Below are 27,334 nucleotides of genomic sequence, written 5' to 3' on the forward strand. Positions count from 1 at the left end.
TGCTGAGAAACAGGGGACCTAAGGGTTTAACTCTGTCTCTGTGTTTATTTTCCTCTTCTTGGGAGAGTTTCTCCTGTGCCCTTTGCTAAAGTTCAGTGAAAATGTATGCCAAGCCAGGATTTGTAAACAAATTAGGAGATACACAGTGACAGTTCAGTCATTGATATGTTAGGCTATTTATTCAAGATAAAATAGTGCATGACTTATTAAGAAAAATCATTTTTCCCCTTGAAGATAAAAGTGTTGAAATGTAAAACACTGACAACCTTAAAAGGAAAGCCCCAAAGCCCACTTTTTATAAGATTCTGTTCCTCGAATTTCTAAGATGTTTGGCTAGGGTTTTGAGATTCTATTTTTGAACAGTACTGAATATAAGAATACTGAAGTAGGAGAACAAGAATATATTATGAGAAAAAACCCAAACAAAAATTGGAAAACAAATAAATGAATAAAATATCCCTCAAATATATCAGCATTAAAGATTATTTATAACATTAATAAGGAAATTTTCCCCACCCTTTTATAGCTTATAGTCTTAGAGATTCCACAGGCTCAGAGTAGTCAGACAAATAAGGGTAGGAGACAATATTTAAAGTCAGCTCTTCTTGATTCCCAGAACAATGTCTTTTCTGTTATACCATGTGACTTCTCTAAGCACCTTGAAATAAGCACAGAAAACAAAAATTGTTCAGCATGATCAATTTTTCCCCCATTTTCTTAAAATCAAAGCCTGTGCAAAGAAGACTGGAAAGCATACCAGACAGAAATAGCCCTACATTTATTTAAATTAGTCATTCATACTGAAAAAAATTCGTTTACATATGATCTTCCCTTTCATTTAAAAAGAAGTTCATAGGATTACAGTTACTGAGATTATAATTAGAAGGGAGGTAAGAGGACATCTATTCCAACCTTTCATTCTACAGATGAGGAAACTGAGACTCACAGAGGTTAACTGATGCCCATAATCACATAGCCAGCGAGTTTCAGGGACAAGACTTGAACCAAGGTCTTCCTAATTCCAAGTTTAATATGACAATTATCACACCATTGTGAGGTTACATACACACTAAATAAAAATAAAACCTAACTTCTTATGTACAGATTTTATAAGAATAATTTCAGTAATGTAAATAAAAAAATCATAAAGCCAGGCTCCACTTTTTGGTTAATAGCATCATGATGCTGATAATCCAACTTTGTGGGTAACCAGTTTTGGTTTTCTTTGTTTCTTTGTTTTTTTGGTGCTTATCTGTATGGTGTCAGCAGAGTAGACAAATCATGACTGCAGCTACATAATTGATTAGTGGATTTGGCTGGAAATATGTTTGTCATCTGTGAAACCAGTATCATTGGCTCTGCAAATCATTTTTATTTCAAAATTATTCTGTAGACACAGATATATGGGCACTGAATTGTCCCCTATTTGGCCAAAGGACTTCCTTGGTATTGCTTGGGTCAACAATGAGCTTCAGAAGAGTGACAAAAGTATTTCACTGTCCCTCAGTTGGACATTAGCATTCATAAAGGATGGAACTGGGTGTTATGGCAAAGGTGAAATGGGTGCCAGCTTGAGGATGATCAGTGGGGAGGAGGAAACATTTCAAAGTCACTACTTTGTGAGTGAAAGTTATAATTGTTAGTTGTCAGTTAATTGTCAGATATGGCAGAAGCAATATCATTTAATATCATACACCCTCTGAAATATATTGAAGTGAATTTGTGACTGGTAGAGGTTTTCCAGGGACCAGAGAGCTTAGGGGCTCTGAAATATAGGTTTGTACTTATGGATGATTGTTATTGAAAAAGAAGATTATAAAATACCCTTTCATTGACTGAAGGACAAGGAAATGTATTTTTTAAATGCCATGTTTTATAATATGATTTTTGGTGTTAGGGTTTGCTGAGCCCTTTTCAGGGTTGCTCATCGACCTTTGGTCTCTCTCACCTGTGGCTCCAGCAAACTGTAGCATGCACAGTTATCACACCCTACTAAAACATCTTGGCAAATGGACTAAACCAAGTCGAGGGTTACCAATAGGCCTCAAATCCATCAGGGAATTAGGGGGATATCTACCCCAAGGATGTGAAGACTTCCTCTCGCAGGATGGACAAATGAGAACAATTTACTCATCTGTCCATAAAAGCAGATGAAACGGGCACTGTGGAGCACTTAGAGCTGGATCAGACACTGAAGACACCAAGACTATCCACTGCATCTCTGGCCATTGTCAATTGTCTTGATTGTTGAGTTATGACTTGGATGCCTGTGGAAGAGAGAGAGAGAGAGGCTGATGACTTTGTGAAATTAACACTCAAGTTCTCATCCTGTGGTGTCTCGTTCTCTTCAAAAAAGGAAGGACAAACAACGAGAAAAGCTTGAAAAGAAAAATATTATTCTTTCACTGATCTGCATTTATTGTTGTTCAACATGAGAAAGAAAATTGCCCACTACCAAAACTGATAGTCTTGTCTTTTCTGTAAAAAACAGTTGAACCATCGCTCATTCCACTGAGTTTTTGGCCTCCCCATCAACAATGGAATTGGTCCATTTGTGTAGCCCTGATTAGCCATCAGACAGGTTAATTATGCCTGCTACAATAACTTTTATAAGTCACTTTGGCTACAGATCAAATAAGCAAACATGTAAAGTGCTTTGCAAGACTTAAAGAGCTATGTAAATTCTAGATATTATCATCATCATCATTGTCTGCCACCCAGCTTTATCTAGAGTCCTTAACTAATCATGTGATCAAAAGTCTAGATATAGTTTTTATTTTATTTCTGTTCTGGGAAACCCTGGGCTTCTAATTAATGATCTTTGCAATGCAAATCTATTTCTATACACAGGCTACCACAAGCAGCCCTGGGGAATTGAATATTTCTGCCTTTACCTTCACAGGCATGTCTTGTCCAATGGGCTGAACAAGTCAGGTTAGTTTGTCTCTTCTGATTTATCCTCCATCCAACCTATTATCCCGGAGAAACTGGTAATTAAAGCAAACATGTCAGCATTCAACAAATGTTTAGTAAGCACCTATGACAAACATTATCTATCTTACCCATCTTATAGGCATGAAGGAGTCAAAGTCTGTGTCTTTAAAGAGTTTATAGTTCAATGTTTATACTAGTTTATGGCAAATAACCATATGCAAAAATAATGCACTTTATAAGGCACCAAGTGTCTGCAACTTGTCCTTAAAGTAATATATTTTTTTAGATTCTGAGAGACAGACATTAAAAAAAGGGTTACCTAAGCATTATAGAATGTGAGAGTGGGGAAGGAACCTCACATGCTATTATTAGACCAATGCATAATCCCGAAGATTCCCCATTACCACAACCCAATAAGTGATCAACCTTCCCTTGAAAATATCCAATGAGAGGTTGGGCATGCCTCAAGCCACAGCTGAACCCCCACCCATTCTTCCCCACCTTCCCCCCTACACTCCCTGGTGTGGCAGGAGACCTCCACCACTGCAGGCGCAGTGCTGACCCTAGCTGGAGCCACTTGGGTTCCTGTAAGATCTTTGAAGCAACTAGAAAAAAGAAGAAAAGAAAATATCCAGTGAGAGAGAAATTTCTGTTTTCTAAGTCAGCCCATTTCATTTATAGAGCTCTAATTATTGAAAAGTTTTGTTTTTCTTTTCCCCTCTGACATTAAGCCTTTTTAAGACATTAAGACTTTTTGGCGTTTCCATTCATTGCTACCACTTTAGTGCTCTGGGACAGGAACAAATATGATAATTCAAATTTTCACGTATTCTTTTTAGTATTTAAAGACAGCTATTTCCCCCTCTTAGTTTTCCTTTTTCTATTTAATCACCCCCAATTCTTTCAACAGATCTTTATATGACATAGACTCAAAGTCCTTCACCATTCAGTAAAGTATATAGATATTATTTCTCCATCTTCATGGAGCTAGAAAGTCCAGAGCTAGAAAGAACACATCTCATATTTTACATATGTGGATTTTCTGGTTAAAGACTATAGGAATAGACTTTGGACTGCTTGTCTTTCTAGGCCTGTTATTTCTTTGTCCACTTGGTTCCTTTTAACTTACATGATCCCTGATCTCATTCCAACTCTGATCTTGATCTCGTGTTCTTTAAATGTTTATAACATAATCCATCATTTTCAGATTGAAATTTTAGCCCACCATAATTTGAGGTATCATGCATTCTGCTTTCCTGGGACCGGCTTCTATTCTGGACTCTGTAAATTGTTTGTTATCTATGGGCAACCATAGTAATGATTTTTAAGAAGCTCTCACCTTTCTAGAATGGTGTGTCGTTGGGTAACATTCAGTCTTCTTCTTCTCCTCCTCTTTCTCCCTTTCCTTCTCCTCCTCCTCTTCTTCTCAAATGGTTAGTGAGCTAGTTAAGGAAATTAAATTTTAACTCTCTTTGTTTACTTTAACCATATAGCTGAACTGATATGGCAATACCAATTTACTAACTAGTTACTATAGGTCAATCCTACCAAATAGATCAAATTATTTATTCAGGCTGATGTTTTACTACAGTAGAATAATTTACAAGAAAAGGGTTTTACTTTTACTCTTTCCCATGTAGGAAGATGATATAAAAAACACAGCAGATAGCAAACCAACAGAAGACAAGCCCTTGGTCCCAAAAACTCTGTGGAATTTTGTTGATAATCTTTAAATTATTCAGTGTGTTTCTCATTCATTTTAATCTACTAATTATGGGTCTTTTACATTAAGGACAGATATGACTGAGCTTTCATTATTTCTAATCAAGTAATATTACAGTATTCTACTCCTTTAAATATTCACTGTTCAAATTGTTATAGTTTGGAGTTCAGGGTGATAGTGAGGGACATAATATTATAACTATTACTGAGGGTTGTCAAGTCAAATCATATTAATCAGTCTGTACCTCAGTTTCTCTGTTGGAATCACAGTTTATTATGCCTATTGAGTCCAGGAGTAAATCCTTGCAGAGTTTTATAAGATATGAGCAGTGGTTGGAAGACTATTGGTCAAAGGGTCTAGGCTCTTCTGTAATGGAGTGATAGGCAGGAAGTTTTGTTATTTCAGCTTTGAGTATGTCATAAGATGATTGGATCATAATATATCAGAGATTGGGGAGGAATGAGAAAAAAATTTGTTTAAATGCTTCCTTACCTTGCTACTGACTTTCTAGATGGGTTTCCTAGTATAGATCCTCTATCTGCATTCTAGGAAACATAAAAATTTCTAATTTTACCCCATCCTTTTTTTTTTCCTTTTAGCACCAAATGCACAAGTCAAGACTGTACTCTGGCACAAAACCTCAATGAAAAGCCTAACCCCTTAAATTGTCTCCTGAAAATTGTATTCCAGAGAAGTACATATAAACAAGTAAATGCCTGTGATTAACATTGTTTATGAAGACAAATAAATGTTTAAAACATAAAGATAGTTTTCCCCTGTATTTTCTTGTGGAAAATGACTTCTAAGTATCAGAAGAAAGACAATCAATACAGAGGAGATACTAAATTATCAAATTGCAGTCTGTATATCTAATTTAAGAGATGTATGATCTGAAGGATTTTTAGCATTGTAGTATCCGTACTGATAGGTACTCCCCCAAATTTGGTTAAAACTAAAAGCTCAGCTGTCACCTAAATCTGTGCTGAGTGTAGAGTTGACTAGGTGTAATTGGTGAGAACCGTTTGAGTCAGTTCATGTCCTATATTGAACTGCTCCATAAAAAATGGGCTATCAAAACCGGCAGAGCAGAGTAAAGGCTTAATTTGCCATAGGAATAATTCAGCGAAATCAATTTTACTAAGAAAAAGAAGGGTTATTGCCTGAATTATACCGTGACATTTATTAATGACACATTGTACATTGAACTGTACGACTTCTAAGTAGGGATGAAGAAGACCTCTTGTCTTCAAGAAGCTACAAAGTAATTGGGAGGAATGGAGCATGTGTGCTCATGATGCTTCAGTATTTCAACAAGCCAAGAATTTTAGGGGTAGGTGCTTTCTCTACAAACTCAGGTTACATCTCTTTTAAACTTTAAGAAGCCTTCCTGAGTTGTGATGTCAGAACAATTAAGTCGCAGCTAAAATTCCACCTTCCATAGGAAACCATTCCTGATCCCCTCTTATTTCTAGTGATTTTTTTCTAATAATCATTTTCGATTTCTCCTGTAGATAACTTGTTTATACGTAACTGTATGTTGTCTCCTCCATTGGACTGTCAGCTTCTTGAGAGAAGGAACTTTTTACACTTTTCTTTGTTTCCTCAATTCTTAGTACAGCATCTGGCAAATGGTACATACTTAGCAAGTGTTTACTGTCCAATTAACCAACCTGGAATCCATGTGGTTATAGGTGTCTCCATTATCCTAGATATTGGGCTTTGAAAAACAGATATTTTAGTTTGCAATGAAGGTTGGACTCAAGCTTGCTGGGATATCCAAGATTTTTTAAATAATATTTTCTTTTTTCCAATTACGTGTAAAACCAATTTTTAACACTTAAAAAAAAATTCCAAATCTTTTCCCTTCTTCCAACTCCTTCTTCCTCCCTAACATGGTAAGTATGTGCAGTCATGCAAAACACTTACATATTAGTCACACTGTGAAAGAGAACAGAGAAAAAAAAGTCATGAAAATAAGTGAAAAATGGTATGCTTTGATCTGCATTCAGATTCCATCAGTTCTTTCTCTGGAGGTGGATAGTACTTTTCATCATGAATCTTTTGGAATTATATTGAATCATTTTATTGCTGAGAACTGCTAAGTCATTCATGGTTGAGCATAATACTATATTATCGTTATTGGGCACAGTGTTCTAATCAATATGATCATTTCACTTTGCATCAGTTCACATAAGTCCCTGTTTTGTTCTAAAACTATTTTGCTTGTCATTTATTAGAACATAATAGTACGATCATAAACCACAACTTTTTTCAACCATTCTCCAATTGATAGACATCTCCAAAAGAGGAAAGCTATTAAAACCATATGAAAGATGATTCTAAATTACTAATAATGAGATCACAACTTAAAAATAAATCTCCAAGGTTTTTGGAGGCTCTAGGTGCGCTCAGATCCCAAAATTCAAGGGCAAATGACATGTAGGTCTTGCCTTGAACGAATTTTATCCAAGCCTTCTTTCAGCCTAATAAGGTTTATTAGAACATTGGTTAGACTGGGCTAAATTTCAAGAATCTGCTCTATTGTTCAGATTCTTAAGGAATCTGGGCATATGTGTCACTAATGTAAGCTGCCCTGATTCTTAAGGAATCTGAGATATACAAGAACTTTTGATCTGTTTTTACAATTCTGGAGATCAAATGAACACCTGCAGGCCATAATGTGGAAGTGAAGAAAACTTCATACATAATATCTTTAAGATAATAAGTAGAAATCACAGTTAAATATGTGAATTTATAATGATTAAAGCATAATCTGAATCCGTAATGCTTATAGAATCTAATAACAGTGAGATCAAGGTAGACAGATTTCAGAAGTAAGAGAGGATGGTATAATGTCAAGAGTTCTAGACTAGAAATCCATAGATCTGAGTTTGAATCCCAACCATGCCACTAACTGGTTGGTTGGTTGGTTGTTGTCCTTCGTCTTCAAAGAGAACCAAAATGACATCACCATTTTAAAGTGAAATTTCAATGTGTCCATCTGTGGCTGATCAGACCAATACAAGCTCAGAATGCTCTACCACAGGTTGGGCACAGATAGTCTGTATGAATATATGGGGTGGATATCCCAAATTTGCACATCCTGCATTTACTTTGTGCTGTCTCAATTCTACTTTGCTGAAAGAGCACAGTAAGTTTTCTTATGTGGTCACACCATGCTGAGAGGTCCTGTGCCATTATCTCCCACGTTGCACAGTCAAATCCAAAGTTCTTGAGAGAGACCTTGAGAGTGTCCTTGTATCGTTTCTTCTGGCCACCATGTGATCACCTGCCCCATGCAAGTTCTTCATAAACTATGTGGCCTCAGTTTTCTCATCTCTAACCTGGAATTACTTGTAGTTAACTTTCATGAAACAGTTGAGACAGGTACTGGGAGTAGTTTTGACCTGCGCAGATTAATTTCAGTGGAAATTAATTTTTCCTGATTTAACTTTGCTACTATGTATATTTTTCTGTTTCCCCTCAATAATAATCTATATTTACTATCCATACTGATCCACTTTCTTCTAAAACAACTGGATCTTTACTTTATTTCTGCATACAGAACCTCACCTTCGTGAAAGAAGAAAAATTTTTCGATGAAATTAGAATTATCAGTAGTACAAGAAATGTGGATTTCAGATCTAATCTAATGCTACATCCTTACAAAGGTACCTTTCACCCAATAGATCTTTTCTACCTAAGTGTTTCTGACTTAGGTTCATCCAACTCACCAATTCATCTCATGACTTTAGTCACTCTGTGACCTAGTCGGATAACCAAATGTAAGGAAAAAGAAAGGAAAACTTTGCCTTGCAGCTATTTTCCTTGAATGAACAACGGTAAAAATGAAGGGGACAGAAAGGTTTCCTGGAACATGAAGGGTGAATTGATTTATATCTGTGTGCCACTGGAATTCAGTTTCAAAACTAATGATAGTGTCTTCACGTAGAATGGTTAATATTCTTCCCCACACCCTGCAGGCCCCCTTTGGTCCTTAGCAAACAGAAATAAAAATGACCCCAGGAGCTAAAAGCCTCGACTGAGGCATTGGATCAATGACATCTTCTTCCTCATCTTATTTTATTTATTTATTTATTTTTGTGGAACATCTTTTCCTTTAAAAAAAATAATGCTTGAGGGCAGCTGTCTCCTCCCAGTTCCCCCCCCCCCCCCCCACTTTGAAGGTTGCTAATGTTAAAGTACTCGCCCTACTCCAATAACAGGCCACTACAATATAACTGGCTGGGCTTGGCTGCCAATCTATAATGTTTCTGGCCATGATTAATCTGATAAATAATAAATATATCAATCTAGTCTTTTAGACAAGGACAAATTCTTACCAGCGGGGAGGCATGAGGCCTCTTTTACAGCTGCCTGTAGTGCTGGAATTAATTATTTAATGCTTAATTCTTCAGGAAATGAGAAAGTTTTGATTAATGTTGTCCAGTGTCATTTCTTGCTTGTTTGATATGTGTCAGATAATTTTTCCTCGGCAGTTGCTCTGAAGAAGCCAGAGGCTACTGTCACTGGGATCAGACACTGAATTTCTAGAGATTAATTGAAGTGAAAATTTAGAGGAGAGCCTCAGAAGCGCCTGCCCAAGATAACCTTTCACAGGCTAAATTTAGCTTCATCTGGTAATGCTCACCGCCCACTGCCCTAGTGTCACACATTTATTTTTAATGCTATGAGGAACTATATTTGGTTTCCTGTTGATTTTTTTTAAAGCTGACTTCTCTTGTTGGCATGATTAAAATACTTAGTTGGAAAGTATTTGAATATTATTTCCATCATTGGTAAAGTACTGATGGACCGATATCAATGACAGATAATTCTTTATCAGTCCTAAGCCAGAGCTCTTAAATAACCTGTGGTGAGTATTCATGACTAATAGGAGCTAAGTAGATTCCCATTGAGCCTAATTTTGAGTAGCAAATAACTTAGTAATGTAATTTACTATATCAATTCCTATTTCCCAGAGCACTGGACCAAAAATACATAGGACAGTCTACTATGACCTCTTTGTCATAAGACCTCTGTTGGTCTAACCTTCTGAAAATGATTCTGACATGCCTTTTTACAATGTAGCAAAAGTGAAAGCAAGCATTCATTTTCTTTAATTCCTTGCTTTAAAAAATCATGATCTAATGGCACAGACTATGATAAAGGGGAGGATTTCTGTATAGGAGAAAGAACATAGGAGACTTGCGTTTTATAATAGATCTGGTCCTAGCAAGTCATGCATCTGGGGCAAGTTAATTTACCTCTTCAAGCCTCAGTTTTCTCATCTGTAAAATGATGAGGTTGCTTTTTAAAGGTCCTTTTAAACTCTCAAATTCTATGATTTTAAGAATGCGCTGGCTTCTAAATCTTTTTTGATGCCTCTTAGTTTGAGTCTATGGCCTCATTGTTATTTTTCATTTTTGTACCACCCTTTCCCCATCTCTCCCCTTCCACCTTATATATTAGTTTCATGTGCTTAACTGTTTTGTTTCCCAAAGATAAGGTCAGTTATTATTGGGCATAATCTCTTCTAAAAGTATCAAAAATACGTTCAGTTCTTTTTTTCTGATTAAAGAAGGAGGAGTTGATATTCTGCTTGGTACTTTAGCTAAGGTGGATTATGAAAGTACAAATTAGCCAGTATAATTTTGTGAAAATGGTTACCTTGAGTGAGTAAACATTACTTTAGTTAGGCTACTTTTTCAACTATTAGAGAATACGTAGCTAATTTTTCAGAGGTTTATAGAGGTAGAGGAGAAAGGAAGAAAGAAAAATGTGTCTCTTCCCATTGAAAGTGTAGTAGAAAGAAGGCTGGGTTGTTTTTCTTCCTTTATTGTTTGTTTTTGCCTCTTCACTATGAATAGAAAATTGGAAATGGAAAATCAAGTTCTATGTCTAATAGACACAAGTGCTTTACAGAACATTGAAAGTAAAGTCTCCAACCCAGAGGTCAGAGAAATAAGCTGTCTGTCTATCTGTCTGTCTGTCTATCTATCTATCTATCTATCTGTCTGTCTGTCTGTCTGTCTGTCTGTCTATCATCTATCTATATAAAATATATAATCTATTTATATATCTATCATCTAACTGATAAAATCTTAGGGTATTAATTCTGCATGTCTCAATTTATGCTTCATTTCTAATATACACAAAAAATACTAGGAACTTCATCAGACCTTTTAAAATATTAATTGAATCATGGGGAGTAATCAAATTTTTTGTTATCGTTTGTGCCCAGGAATATGGCTTTTGAAGGAAGAGAAGTTGGCTCTGTATGGTGTTTATCCTTTTTTATAGGAAATCAATCAATCAATATTTATTAAGTGTCAAGCACTATGCTAGGCACTAGACATAGGAAGATGAAGAATGAATGCTGCCCTCAAGGAGTTTATTATCTATAGGGAAAGAGAACCCATACATGGTCCAATATGAGTATGTACAACACAATTATCTTCAAAATACATACAAATACTTGCACAGTATTGGGGAGCAAGGAACCACTAGACTCAGGAGAAGCAGGAAAGTTTCAGGGTGGAGGTGGTCTTAGAGCTAAGTATGGAAGAAACTAGTGACTCTTACAAGAATGAGTGAAGAGGGAATTCATTACATGAATGGCAGACAGGTGAGTATGCAGAGACATGGGGACAGAGTGCTTAGCATTGATTCCTATGAAAGAAAGAGTAATGGGACATCCTTAGAAGCCTTACTCCATGACTATTCACAGCAGTGAGAAGAAAACATTCACTGTCTGTAGACACGTTTTGGATACAAAGACCAAGTGTAGGACAGGCTTCTTTCTTGGGAGGGAGTTCATGGAGAAGAGAGGAAGAGTCAAGAGTGTGTAATCTAGCACAAGTTCCAGCTCTGCTGTTTTTCTGACCAAAACCACATTGGTCTATTCATTTAGACTGTTAGACACACATATACACACAAATACACACATACACACAAACACACAGAAAAAACTAATATGAATGTAGTTAGAGGCCACACACTGATCTCTCCCCAAATTAGAAATGAAGTATTTTTTTTTTAAATTAAAGGTTCTGTTATTGTCCAGTGGGTCCCTTTCTTGAAAAGGGCAGGAACAAACATTGTCTGTGATTTTCCTCCTATGTACATGTATGCATCTGGCTGGACATATATCTGAGTAGAAGTATAATACACATAGAGAGAATTGTGTGTGGCCTTAGAACCTCAATATCTCAATTGATTCACAATGAATCACACACAAGTGTGGCAAAACACATATACACACACAGACACACATATATATGTATGTTATATGTTTATATTAATGCATCATACATGGTTTGGTGTCTCTTGATGAAATCAGTGTCTTACTTCAGTCATTCTTAAACCAAAGATCGACAAAAGAGAAACGACTCATCATTAGGATGTGAGTTCCAACTTCAGTTACACAAAGTATGTAAACTGCCTTAGCTAAAATCAACACAAAGACAGAGGGAAGAGGCTAGGCCAAACACAAAAGTGACTTTAGAAGTTGAATTTGTTTAGGGAATTTGTATTTTCTGCTGCTTTCTCCTGGAACCTATTTGCATTTTAAATAATTAAAACATTAAAACTGAAAAATTTATAAATGAGAGCTGCTAAGAGAATCCTGCTTGGCAGACAATAGAAAAGAAATTATTATCCTGCTAGGTTGGCTTTAATGTCATATCTGTCACTCTCCCCAAGGTAGGTTCATTACCATCTCAAGTGCACCCCTGCAATTCCCCTCAAAACATAGACATGGACATTCACACATGCATTCACATTCACACAGACACACGGACACAGACACACACACACACACACACACACAAATGTTCCCTTCGCTTACCTTTCTCCCTTTAACTCATATTGTCTTCTGCTCTTAAAGACTTTATCTTTAGAGGACTTTAATCTCATTGTTAAAACTCACCCAAACAGAATCTTTGTTGTTTCAATAATTTTCCCCCTCCCCCCAGTTTTTTTTGTTTTTTTTTTTTAAGGAGAAAAAGTTCATTTGGGGGAAAAGAAAAAGGGCGAGGGTGGCAGGGGTGGCAGGGAATTCATGTGGAGAGTGACAGAACGCTTTGTCCAGCGCAGCTTTGGCTGGTTGTAACAAGCGTCAGGACATTAGACGCAACAAAAGCTGGATTGGCAGTATCATCAATCACCGCCTTGACAGTCGACTTCAGTTTGTTTGTTCCACTCTGCATAATAAGTGATTGGATCAGGTTTAATTAGATATTGGGTAATCAATCATTGCCAACAAGGCAACTCAGCTTGGGATCTAGATGCTGCAAGGGGGAAAAAAAAAAGCAAATCTCATCTAGTGTGCATAAATACTCCAACATATAAGCACACACAGTGGTGTGTAACAGAGGAAAGGTATAGAGATGTCTGCACGATGGCATGTAATAGAATAATTCACATCTGTACTACTTGTTACCAGACATCAGTGGTGTGACATTTTACTTTCACTGCATAATTACTTTTCAATATAATATAATATGCAGACCTGAGGGAGGAAGAGAAAGCAATTAAATTATGCACTGGTCCCTTCTCCTATCGTCTTCACCAAAAGTGACCAGAAGTTATTGCTTCGGTACATAGCCATTTGGGGGTTGATCAGAGCATAACGAAGGACACACTCTGAGTTACCAAGACCATTACAAATATCAGTGCCCATCTCAGTGTTAACTCTTTCTGTTGGGAGATGATAGGCACAAAAGCTATTTCTACATTTCTAGGGCATCTTTCCTGACAAAGTCTAAGACCCAAAATTGCATCTCTGAATTATTGCCAATGATGAAATGTAGTTCTTTCTCTCTAGTCAGTGAATCCATATAGAGAAGATACCTGAACTGTGGCATTTTTCTCTCAAAAGACTATTCCTAACCTTTGTAGGAAAAATAGATGGGAGGCCTCATCAGATTTATTATAGGATGCCAAAGGTTATGTCAATCCCTTTATGCATCTTATTAACTACAAAGGCAATTTGGTTTGGGATCTTGGGAACTCCAAGTGTTCATCTTAGTTCAGTGCCTGAGCTGCCCTGTGACCCTGAATAATTACACATCAGTTTCCCCTCAGGGCCTTAGTGTGCTCATGGATAAAATGGGAAGATCTACATTGAGCCTGATTCTGCTTGTCTTTTTTTTCTTTCTTAGTTTAAAAGGGAAATTTTTTTTTCTTCTCAACTCTAATGTTCAGATCTATTTACTTCTGCATTCTGTCAGTCAATGTATTCCGAAAAAAAGAGATGAGGGTAGGACAAATGGAGGAACTAAGGCCATATGACATTAATACTTGCTGAAAGAATGACTGGATGAAAGAATGAATGAATGTTGACATGTTCAACAGAACTTTAGTATATATGCCACAAAAAACAGTGGCATGACTTCTATTCCACAGTATTATGTAGGTTCATAGACTTAGAATTGGCCTGTACCTTAGAGGTCATTTTAAAGATGAGGAACAGGTCATAAAGCTAGTAGGTTGTGTTGCTATGATTCAAATGTAGACCCTCTGACTCCCAGTTCAGTACTCTTTCCATTGTCCCACGCTGGCTCAATTACTACTGACCAAGTATTATTCCTTCTTGCTTTTAGCCAAGACTGGGAGTGATAAAAGTGGGAGAGACAGCAACAGAATTGGTCAGATTTGGCTTACAAATGTAATTGTAAACTAATACTGAATTGGGCACCAAAGAGTCTGTCACAATAGCAGAAAATTTTACAGAATGTATTATTTTAGCTATGTATCATAGAAAAGAAAATAACATGATAGGATTTTATGATGAATTGATTCATATAGATCATTTGCAGACGAGGAAAATGAGTCCTGAATGGTTAAATTATTTGCCCAGTTTATCCAGAATAAAATAAAATCTTCCATAAATTAGACAGTCCAACAAGGCACGGTTATCCCCCCATGAATCTCATTGTCTTTCCACTATCCACACCCTGTTGCAGAAGGAGATGAGACCATGTACCAAGGGACAAGGTGAGAGGATTGCTCCCTCCATGACCCATTCTGTTTTTACTCTTCAACTTTTGAATAGTACTAGATTTGTACCAAATGAGCCAACTGCAAATTCATTTTATCTAATTCAAATGGATCCTCACTATGGATAGCAATCCTGTTGTTGTGATCTCGCACACATTTGCATGACATTTCATCTGCTCCAAACTTTATTTTATCTGTTCAGATCTTCAATGACACACCTAAACATCTGCCCCTCAGCAAATGGCCTTACACTTTATGGTACTCTACTTATACTTTTTTTTTTTTTAACGGATTGGTTGAAGATATGTTTTAGAAAACGGAGGCCAAGAGTTTTCTCATCTTCCCTGATCCACAAATCAAATCCTCTCTGCATCTTTATTTATCTTTTCCTCCTTTGGTCTGTCAAAGAATTAAGATGGACTCTTCTTTCCAAGGTTGACCCTTTCACTTATACACTTGATCCCATCCCCTCCTTTCTCTTCCTGGAGTCTTTTCCATCAATCATTTCTTTCTGTCTGTCTTCTTCAATATCTTCCTATTTACTTGGCCCTTCCCAAGTGTAAAGATGCATGTCCATATCTCTCTTATGATATAAAACAAAAAACAAATAAAAACTTTCCCTTAAACCTGGTATCTCATCAAACTTGAATACTGTAACTTTCCTCTCTTTTACTGCTAAATTTCTAGAAGGAATATTTGATATCTTCTTCCTTCAGCCAATTCACCTATTCCCCCAATATTTGAGATTTCATTCCTTCACCCCCAAATGGCATTCTAACTTCTAGTCTCTTATATTGTCAAATCATTTCAATTCTTGTTGTGCAACATCTGTTGTGTATGCTTCGTTCTATCATCCTAATTTTGACCACCATTACCTCTAACCAGAAACACAGTGATAGCCTTTTAGTTGGTCCCATCACTTCTATTCTCTATCATCTCCAAGTCATTCTTTCCATCATTGCCAACATAATCTTCCAAGGTACATGTATGATCCTGAATCCTTCTGAGATTGTCTCTAAATTATCCTGCTTGTACTTAATTATTTGCATTGTTCTCCCACTAGACTTGAGTTGTTTGAGAAGAGGAAATGAAAATTTTTTTTTGTTAATGTGCTTGCTTTAGTTGTTATTTTGCTTGGGTAAGCTTTTTTCTTTCTTTGTGTCCCTAGGGCTTAGCACGGTGACAGGAACATAACAGGAACTCATAAATACTTGTTCCTGACTTGACTACATGACTTCTCTGTTCAGAATCTTTCAGTGCTTTCCTGTATCCTCTAAGATAAAATGCAAACTCAGCCTGGAATGTAAGGCTTTCTGAAATTTGGCCTCAATCTATGTTTCCAGTCTTATTTCATAGTACTTCCCTTCTTGTACTCTAAGTTCCAGATTAAGTGAATTCCTACTTGTTTCCAAAATTCAAAATCCCATCATTCACCCCCATGCTTTCATATAGGTCATCCCCCATGACCTCCTTCTTCACCTCCATCTTTCAAATTCCTTCTTTTCCTTCAAGGCTTAGTTCTGTTACCACCTCTTCCGAAAAGCCTTCCTGGATCCTGCCCACCTCCTCAAATGAAATCTTTCACTCCTTCCTCAAATATACCTAGAACACCCTGTCTAGAGCTTGCCTATGACCTCATCACCTCTCCTCTTGCCCCTAGTCTTGAACTATAATTATCAATGTACATATTGTAATATTCTAGACATTTTGAGGCTGAGTACTGCCATTTATTTTCATCTTTGTGTCTCTTATCCCTGGCTTGGCACATAATAGGAAACTAATAAAAAATTACTGAATTAAACTGCATCCGATAGGTAGTTCCTTAATAATGGAGTCAAGAAACAATACTACTATTTTCTCATACTTAGATTCTTGACAGAATAATTTTTAGATAATTATAATATCTATTTAGCATTGGTGGGATATGGAGAAATGTACAAAGCTGGTGATTTTGCTACATTTACTCAAATATATACAATGTAGGGAAAGGGATTATTCAATTAAAAAGCTCATGAAAAATTTAATTTAAAAGAGGAAAGTGAAAAAATGTGGCAAATATCTTGCTTATTTATCTAGAAATATATTTTATTAACTGATTAATCCCATTTTTGCTATTTATTATCTGTATGATCTCAGGAAGCTATATTACTTTTATACTTGTCAGTTGTCTCATTTGTAAAATGAAAGGTTTGAAATCTGGATATCAATTTAGAATTATAAAATAAAACTAATTAGAAAGCTCACTTGGGATATAAGCCCATTATGAGTCATGTACTCCAAGAAGATCAAAAAGGGAATCAATGGTTTTATATGTCTAAAAACGTTCATAGCCTGCACTTTTTTATGGGAGTGGATCAATGGAATAAAAGTGGATTCCCATCTCTAGGGGAGTTGATGAAAACTAATAGTATATAAATGGAACAAATAATTATTGTGTAGAAATGATATACATGAAGAATTAAGAGAGACATGAAAATGATGAAATAGATTGATGCTAAATGAAATTAATGGAACCAAATGAACAACATATTCAATGACTATGTTAAAGCAAATTTAAAGATCAATAAAATGAATCTGTGATCTTAAAAATCAACAGAGGTCCCAAAGAAATGTGTCTCCCATCTCTCAACTAATTGATCAAAATGTGGTATGTGTCACTCTTTAAATAATGTTACTGAACTTTTTATTGTTATAAAGAATGACTCACTATTAGGCTAGTTCAATATTAAAGTTAGTCATAGAAAGGAAGAGTATTTCTAGAAATTGCCATTATAAAATCACATGGCTTCGAAAACTTTGTTTTTTATATTAAAATGAATGAATTGGCTTTCTAAGGTCCTTCTGAGTTTTACATCCTAGTATGTCTCTGTTCTAAATGTTGAAACAACGGTAATCGTTCAAGGGAGCCTTCTGTTGTAATTTGTTATACCAAATACTGCAGATGAAATTTCAGACATCAGGTTCTAGACCCATATCTGACCCCAACTCTCTATAATATTCAACAAGTCATTTAATCTGCCTATTGTGGGGCAGTTTTCCAATTACAAGTTATGGAGAGTGGAATCTGATCACAGGATCATAGATTTAGAGTTGAAATGGGACTCAGAGGTCACCTAGTCCAACTCCCTCATTTGACAGATGAGGAACCTAAGCCCCAGAGAAGTTAGGAAACATGCCAGAGGTCACACAAGTAGTAAATGACAAAGGTGCAATTTGAACCCAGATATTTGCCAACCAATGATTAGCTCTTTGGAAATGTCAAAAGTAAACTCACTATGTTGTACATCTTAATAGTAATTATAAATTGTTCTCAGTAGTTCCATGAGATGTATCCTTTGTAAGAGAACTTGCAGTCTAAGTACTAAGGAAGGACTTGGTTCTTAGCCATATTAGGTAATTCCTGTAGTATGTCCAGCAGTGTTAACTATGTTTTTAACTCTAGTAATGGATGTGTTTGTTAATCAGTATTTGTATTTTTTTTAGTGTCTCTATAAGAGATGAGTACTCATGACTGGATATGATATGACATTGATAATGATGATAAAGATGATGATGGCAATGGAACCTGACAATGAATTCCTCTCTCAGAGCCTTTGTATTTGCCCCATTCCTTGAATATATAATTCGATCCTCACCTCTTAGAGTCGTTGATTTCCTAAAGACCCAAGTCAAGTAATGCCGCCTTTCATGATCTCTCCAATTGCTAGTACCTCTTGCCAGAAATTTTCTTTTATTTTGTCTATATTTTGAAGTGAAGTTGGGTGGAACAATGCATAGACTACTGAACTTTAGGACGACCTAAGTTCCAATATGGCTTCGATATATAATTGCTGTGTGACTATGGGAAAGTCATTTAACTTCTGTCTGCCTCAGCTGTAAAATGGGGATAATAATACCTCCCAGGATTGTTGTGCGGATCAAACAAAATAGTCCCTAGCACACAAGTAAGTGCTTAATAACTTTGTTTCTTTTCCTCCCTATTTCTCTGATCCCCTGATGAAATGTAAGTTCCTTGAGGTATAGGACTATTTCACTTTTATCTTTGTATCTCTAGTGTCTGGTTCATCTATAAGTACTCCATAAACGTTTGTTGAGTGATCGACTAGTTCTTTGAATTTAAGAAGTACAATTTTTCCTGCCTATTTTAAACTTGTTACACAGTCAATAAATTAATGAGTTACATACAGACAATAGTGGATTAGTTTGATATTCAGGATACTGGTCCTTTCCCCAATGATATAAGTATGGTTTTGGGGGATATTTGAACCTTCTTGAAAAACATGGGGAGAAAAAGAAGGCTCCAACCCATAGTGTTTTCTTGAAAAGTAACTTAGGATAGTTCTAGAGATCAAGAGAATCCCCCTTGGCCTGAAAAACAGTTTGAAACATCCATGAACTGGAGGTTTAATTTCATCCTATAGATGTTCAGATAAAGACTGAACTGGCAATCTCCTTAGGACCCTGCAATCACCAGAAACTTCTTTTGAGTCTCTGGAACTCTTTCATTCTTACTGAGGTCTGACTGACTCAGCTCAGCACAAACCTCTAGATTACTATTCTCTTCCTTTCTTGTTATCTACTTCCCAAACTCTCTGAAGAAACCAAAGAAAAGAAACCAAACTCCTATGTTCAGGTGTTTGGACGTAAGAGTTTGGTAGTACCTACCACACCATTCACTCCAGTATGTATGAGTGCTAACTAGCCAGTGTTCCCTGTATTAACTAAGATCACAATTTTTAAAAAATGCTAAGGGACTTTTCATTTTTTCTTCTGGACACATTTCTCATGTCCTGTGTTAATTTAGACTACACGCTAGAACAAGGTTAATGGGATTTCTATAGCTTTCTGACAATTATGTGTTAAATAATGCAACGTGTATATAAATATAGGAAAATATTTGGACAGAAAAAATATTTCCACATATTAGTTAAAACTATTCATCAATTCCATTAGGATTCTGAATTAAAAGAATTTTTCCACATTTCATAAAGAATTCATTACTATCTTTAGCTGAATTTTGACTCTGTCAATACATCTGCCTTAATGGTGCTTTAGCACCATTTTTTTTCTGTTTTGGAACTCTCTAGAAAAAAAATATATCATTAAGTAAATATTTTGCAACAACTTTGAAATTCATGTTAACACTGCAAAATGTAGACTGTCATTTTATAACAAGAAGGGATTCTATATCTAGTCCAGTTCCCTAATTTTACAGATGAGAAAACTGGAGGTTAAGGAGCCAAAGTGATTTTTCTCAAAGTCACATAGGTGGAAGGATTTGAACTAACCTCCAGTTCATTGCTCTATTCACTATACTTCATTTAAATCAATGTGTTTCTGTCAGCAGCAATAGAAAGAATATTGGTTTTGAAATGAGATGACCTGGATTTGAATCCTCTTTCTGTCCCTTAATATCTGTGTGAACTTGAGAAAATTATATCATCTCCCTTATATGTAAAATGGGAATAATGATACTACCTGCATTACAAGGTTGTTGTGAAAGTCAAATGACTGTATATACACATATATGTATGTATATATATGCATGTGTATATACACACATGTGTGTATATGCACAAATGTGTATATATGCACACCCACATATATGTATATGTGTATGTACATATATATCAGTCAGCAAATCTTAAGGTGCTATATTAATCTAGCCATTATTATATGAACTACTTGCACTTCCCAGGGTATGGAGATCATTGCCTGCTGTCTTTTAAGTAGTCTTTCCTAAATGGGTAAAATGTTAAATTGAACGAACTGAAGAGTTTCTTTGATCCCTGGCTGAATTTTTTTATCCTGTATTCCTTGTCTGAATGTTTTCTTAAGTGCTAAACTGAAATAAATAACCTGAGCTGACAGCATCTACACACTTTCACCTGATCTTCACATTATTTGTCTTTTCTGTTCCCTCTAGGCCATGTGAGGAAAAGGTTTTCCAGTCTGTCCTCAAAGCTCATTTTATTTAATCCAGGATTAGCTGTGTTGCCTTTTTCTACCTTTTCAAGTACTGTAATGTCTTTTTTTTCACCAATGCAATGATGAGGACAGAATTGAGTAGTCAAAGTGCTTTAAGTTTGGGCCATAGTAATACAAAATCTCACTCTATCCTCCTTGGACTTGTAGTATTCTCAAATTGCTTAACTCTAATGTATGTGTGTCTTTATAGAAAAGTGTTTTGTTGTGTATGTGGGGATGGGGATAGAAGCATAATAAAAAGGGAAAATTGGTGGTGGGATTTTTTGTTGTTTTGCTTTGCTTTTTTTTTTTTTTTTTACTACCTGTCATCCTGACATTATTAGAGAGATGGCAAATAAAGCTTCAAGGTCCTTTTGGAAAAGTCAGCTTTTTCTGCCTGCTCTTACCACATTCATTTCACATTTCGATTCTGTGTTTCCAAGACATGACTTTTTGCTATGAGATAATGTTCCATTTGTTTAAGAGGAAGGTTTCTAAATAGGGGTTAGCTGGGTTAGGTAAAGGAGATTGAGAAGGTTGGCAGTATAGGACAAAAAGAGCTTTGGCAAGGAAAAGAAAGTTAGAGGATGTTTGGAACATCATCACACAGAAGTCAAAGACACAGTGAATCACAGAATCGCTTGAAGGTAATGTGTGGATAGTGTCGCCTGGACTGTCAGGACCAAGGACAATAGGATGAACAGAGGTAAAGGGAGCTAGTTCTAGTTGGACATGCTCTTTGAGAGCTGGCGTTTGGCTTTATTTGTCTCTTTTTCTCCCTATCCCACCCCACCCTTCAGGTTGGAAAACAGTTCAAAATGTAGAGAAGAAAATGTGCCATTAAAAATGAAATTTAAAAAAAAATAACCCATCTAAGACTGTGGAATGACTACTAGGATAGTAGTCCCACCTCAAAGGGCTATTGTGAAGATCAAATGAGATAAGAAGATACTTCTATAAACCAATAAGGAGCTGTACAAATGTAAATGTAAGGCATTATTGTGTAATGTGTGTGTGTATGTGTGCATGTGTGTGTGTGTGTGTGTGTGTGTGTGTGTGTGTGTAGTGTCAGATGATGACAAACAATAGCTTGGCCCTTCTTTCTTCTGGCTTATAATACTTGAAATAAAATTGTAAAACTGGCAATATTGGGCTTTGGTCCTTTCTTCTCCCCTCTCTTTTCAATGATCTCCACCTCTCCTTTTTTTTTTTTTTTTTTTTTGAGGAGACAATGATACTTGAATAATGTTGCTGTCACCTTTCTTTGTGTTTCTAGCTTTCATGGTGTGTTTCCAATTAGAGGTGCAATTAAGTGAACAATCAGCCACAAGTTCCAAATTTTCTCCCCTTCCCTCTTCTCTCTCAGCCCAAGATAGCATGCAATCTTATATGGGTTCTACACATGCATTCCTATTAGACACATTTTCACATTATTCATGTTGCATAGAAGAATTGAAATGAATGGGAGAAACCATGACAAAAAAAAAAAAACATAACAAAAGAAAAAATAATCTGCTTTACTCTACGTTCTGACTCCATAGTTCTTTCTCTGGATGTGGACGGCATTTTGCATCATGAAATGTTTGGAAATTTTTTTTTTTTGTCCTTGCATTGTTGTGAAGGGCTAACTCTATCAAAAACATCCCTTGCACATTGTGGCTGTTATTGTGTATAATGCTTTCCTGGCTCTGCTCACTTCACTCAGCATCAGTTCATGTAAGTCTTTCCAGGTTTTTCTGGAGTCCACCAGTTTGTCATTTCTTATAGCACAATAGTATTCCAATACATTCATATACCACAACTTGTTCATCCACTATCCAGTTGATGGGCATTCCCTCAATTTCTAGTTCTTGGTCACCACAAAAAGAGCTGCTATAAATACTTTTGCACATGTGGGACCTTTTCCCATTTTTACAATCTCTTTGCATTACAACCCTAGAAGTGGTATTGCTGGGTCAAAAGGTATGCACATTTTCATAGTTCTTTGGGCATAGTTCCAAATTGCTCTCTAGAATGGTTGGATCAGCTCACAACTCCACCAACAATGAATTAGCACTCCAACTCTCCCACATCTTCTCCAACATTTATTATTTTCCTGTTTTTTCATGTTAGCCAATTCCATAGATGTGATGTGGTATCTCAGAGTTGTTTTCATTTCCATCTCTCTAATCAATAGTGATTTGGAGTATTTTTTCATATGACTATAGATAGCTTTAATTTCTTCCTCTGAAAACAGCCTCTTCATATCCTTTGACCATTTATCAGTTGGGGAATGACTTCTATTCTTGTAAATTTGACTCAGTTCTCTTCATATTTTAGAAATGAGGCCTTTATCACAGACACTAGTTGTAAAAATTCTTTCCCAGTTTTCTGCTTTCCTTGAAATCTTGGTTGCATTGGCTTTGTTTGTGCAAAAACTTTTCAATTTGATGAAATCAAAGTTATCCATTTTGCATTTCATAATGTTCTCTATCTCTTGTTTGGTCATAAATTCCTCCATTCTCCATAAATCTGACAAATAAACTATTCCTTGCTCCCCTAGTTTGTTAATAGCATCAATGTTAATAGCTTATAACTAGATCATGCACCTGTTTGGATTTTCTGCTGGTATTCAGTGTCAGGCACTGGTCTATATCCAGTGTCTGCCACACAATTTTCCAGTTTTTGTCAAACAGTGAGTTCTTATCCCAGAAGGTAGGGTCCTTTACCCCTATTTATTTCTTAAAAAAACCATTTATTTTAAACATTCTCATTCTATCTCCCATCCCTCCCTGCCACCCACTGAGAATTTAAGCAAAATGATATTATACATGTGAAATCATGCAAAACATTACAAAAGAACAAGAAAAATAAAGAAGATTGTAAATGATACTTTAATTTACACTGAGTTCATCAGTTCTCTTTCTGGAGGTGAGCAGCATTTTTCTTCATAAGTCCTTTGGAAATGTCTTGGAGCATTGCATTGATCACAGTAGTCAAGTCTTTCTCAGTTGTTCTTTATTTCAACATTGCTGTTACTGTGCACAATAGACTTTCAGTTCTCACTTCAGTTTGTATCAGTTCTCACAGGTCTTGCTGTGTTTTTCTGAAACCACCCCCCTAGTCATTTCTTACAGCACAATAATGTTCCATCACAATCATGTTGCATCTTGTTCAATCATTCCCCAACTAATGATCATCCCTTCAATTTCTAATTCTTTGCCAGCACAAAAAGAGCAGCTATAAGTATTTTTTTGTAAATATAGGTTCCTTTCCTTTTTCTTTGATCACTTTGAGGTACAGGACTAGTAGTGGCATTTCTGGGTTAAAGTGTATGCCCAGATTTGTAGATCTTTTGGCATAGCTCCAAATTGTTCTCTAGAATTGTTGGACCAGTTCACAACTCCACCAACAATTTCTTATTGTATCTATTTTCCCTTATATCCTCCAGAGTATTTATAATTTTTGATTATTTATAATTTATTTTTATTATTAAATATTATTATTTATATTGTGTTTAATTATGAATTATATTAATTTATTATATTAAATTATATATTATAATTAATTATAATAATATATAAATTATAATTAAATATTATTATCTATAATTTTGATAACTGTGAACTCAGAGTTCTTTTAATTTGTATTTCTCAGGTCAATGGTGATTTAAAATTTTTTTCATATGACTAAAGACAACTTTGATTTCTTCTGAAAACTGCCCATTCATATCTTTTGACCATTTATCAACTGGGGAATGCCTTTTTTTTAAAATAAATTTGACTAAGGTCCTCATATATTTGAAAAATGAGGTTTTTATAGAAGAAACTTGAAAAAGTTATGACGTTACTTCATTGTTTATAGTACTTTGGACAAAAGTGTACTTTCCCTGACTATGTCTTTTAATCAGGGGTATTTTTACTTTTGCTTTGCCTTTTTCTGCTTTTGTCTTTTCACCTCATCCAAAGCACATTAGATTCTGCTTCAACCCTTTGTTTTAATTCTCTCTGTGTCTTTCTTTCAGGTGAGTCTCCTGTAAACAACATATTGTTGGATTCTAGTTTCTAATCCCTTTTGCTATCTGCTTCCATTTTATGAGCATGATATTCACATTAACAGTTATGATTACTATCTGTGTATTTTCCTCCCTCTCATTTTCTACTATTTATCCTCTCTCTTTTTATCCAATTTCTCCTAAAAATTCTGTTTTATTTCTGACTATCTCCCTTAATTCACCTTCCTATGTATAATCCGCCTTAATTCGCTTTTTCTCCTATTTCTCTGTTGAGTAAAATAGATTCCCATACACAACTCTGCATGTGTATGTATTCTTCCCTCTTCCAGCCAATTCTGATGAGAATGAAGTTCATGCATTGCCCACCAACCCCTCATTTTCCCTTTCATTGTAAAAACTCTTCCTTGTGTGTCTCCCTTAGGTAAGATTATTTTACCTATTTTACCTCTCCCTTTCCCTCAATAAATTTATTTTTCTCATTCCATTTTTTTGTGATTGGCTCATCATAATCAACTTATAATTCCCTGTCAGTATGGACTCCTAATTATCTTACTAATGAGTAAGTTCCTAGGAGTTACATGCATCATCTTCCCATATAGGAATGTAAACAATTTAATTTTAAGTAGCCTGGGATTTCTTATTCATGTTTACTTTTTATGCTTGTCTTGAGTTTTATATTTTAAAGTAAATTTTTTTTTAAGTTCAGTTTTGCTCTTTTAATCAGGAATGTTGGAAGTCCTCCATTTCATGTAATATCTATTTTTTGCCCTGAAGTATTATAATAAGTTGCTCTGGGCTTCCTCTGCACTTCCTCCGTCTTGTGCCAGGCTGGGTCTTTGACTTTAAAGTCACAGATATGAAGAACTTTGGCCTCTTTACTCCCAAAAGAAGTCTTATCTGTTAGCACAAGAAAAATTAAGGACAATGCTGCAGATTGGCATAATTTATTTATCGAAATGAGAGATTCTCAATAACAAGGGGTTTTCTGTTGCAAACAAAAGAGGAAACTTCAAAATCAGTGCACTTACTGAAGACAAGTTAGAACTAGAATGCAACAGTATTGCTTCTGGATTTCATTCTCCAAAGGTAAATCCAAAATATAATAAATAACTTAAGATGTTATGCTAGGAACTTCATGACCCCTTGGATAACTTGACTAAGGTACAGGTGAAAATGGAAAAGTTAACATCAATCACTAAAGGAATTTGTAACCTAGAAAATTACCATCATGGAAGTGGAAATTATCAAACACGTCTTTTCCATACATGACCCACTATCTGCTACTATGAAGTTTCCCATAAACTTTCAGAAATGTACAAGAAGGAAATACTTCTTAAACGCATCATTGTAGAAGGGCTCTCCCATACTATGAACCAGGATCTCATTTTAAGCTATGTGGTTGTACCAGCCCTATATTGAGAACAGGAGGCTTGATGTGGAAAGTATACTACTTAAAACTGGACATTGATCAGTATAATTTTTTCCAAAACTATTTCATTTTTAAGTCCAAACTCCCAAAGCTAGAATGAACCTTTCTTTCCAGGTCTTATGATATAGGCCTATTGTTCCCTCACATATTTCCTTCCAGAGTCATAACTCTACTTTTTTTCTTGCTTGCATAATGAGTTGCTTCAATTCCATCTTCTTAACACCATTCTGATATTAACTTTTAAAGTTAATGCTAGTTATCCATTCAGTACCTACTGTTAAAACCATGACCCTTCTTCTTTGACAAGAACTACTAGGCAAACTGACCGTGTTTGGCAGAAAAAGTTTAGATCAGCATTTATTTCCACAATAAATTAAAAAAAAAAAACCCACACAATGGGGTGAGATCAGGAGAATGAAAGTAGGTACCTTTCACAATTATAATAAGGAGAATTCTAAACCAAAGATAGAAGTATGTGTACAAACAAAACCAAGACAAAATAGATTGGGAAAAATAATTTAATCAAATATCAGTAAAATTTGCTATAGGAAACTGATACAAAAATATGAGACTAAGAACCATTTCCTAGCTAAGTGTTCAAAAGATATGAACAAGTGACCTTCAAAATTAAAAAATGCAATTAACAAACAAAATATTACAAGAAATCACTTAAGAGAAATGCACATGTAGCAATACTGGTTTCACCTCACACTAAATTGGCAAACATGGAAGAAAACAACCCAGCAATGCTGTTTTAAGATCGGAGTTATTAACACAAGGGATAGTGAGCTTTGCACTGGTGTAACCATTACAAGTTTGGAACTTTTCAAGAAAAGTCACTAAACTCTTTTAACCCTTTGACCCAGCTGTCTGTCTACTACAAGGCATGTAACAAAATCAGGTCACAGAGGGATTGACGTGAGAGAGAGTTGTGTTGTTACTAATGATACTTTTTGTTGAAGAAACAAGAAATTTGAGTTTCTCAGAGAAACTAAGAAAAATTTGCATGAACTTATGTAGAGTGAAGAAAGCAGAATCAAGAGACGTTTCATGAAAAGAAAAATACTAAAAAAATTCAGATTAAGGTAAATAACATTAGTCAGAAGACTGATGAGACTTTTTTTTTTCCTCTCATCAGGTTGATCAGGTTTTTTGGATGTGGAATAGTGTATCAACAGTGTGTCAGTTTCACTTGCTTAACTGTTTTTGTTACAAAGGGAATGGGGGAGGAGATAAATATATAAAGGCCATTTTTAAAGAAAGTAATAAATTTTAAAAAAAAATG

General features: G+C 35.6%; 1 long non-coding RNA gene and 1 pseudogene across 1 annotated transcript; one reads left to right on the top strand and one right to left on the bottom strand.

Annotated features, from left to right (window-relative positions):
- Window positions 1-2,899: 2,899 nt before the first annotated feature.
- LOC140498496 (uncharacterized) lies at window positions 2,900-4,355 on the bottom strand. The gene is made up of 3 exons (XR_011965110.1): window positions 4,274-4,355; window positions 3,497-3,539; window positions 2,900-2,987 (listed from the first exon to the last, which is right to left on the bottom strand). It is a non-coding gene; the product is annotated as an uncharacterized lncRNA (long non-coding RNA).
- Window positions 4,356-23,055: 18,700 nt separating this feature from the next.
- Window positions 23,056-26,097, top strand: LOC140498497 (cyclin-dependent kinase 2-interacting protein-like; annotated as a pseudogene).
- Window positions 26,098-27,334: the final 1,237 nt, after the last annotated feature.

The sequence above is a fragment of the Notamacropus eugenii genome, chromosome 4 (genome assembly GCF_028372415.1).
Source record: "Notamacropus eugenii isolate mMacEug1 chromosome 4, mMacEug1.pri_v2, whole genome shotgun sequence".
NCBI classification, from domain to species: Eukaryota; Metazoa; Chordata; class Mammalia; order Diprotodontia; family Macropodidae; genus Notamacropus; species Notamacropus eugenii.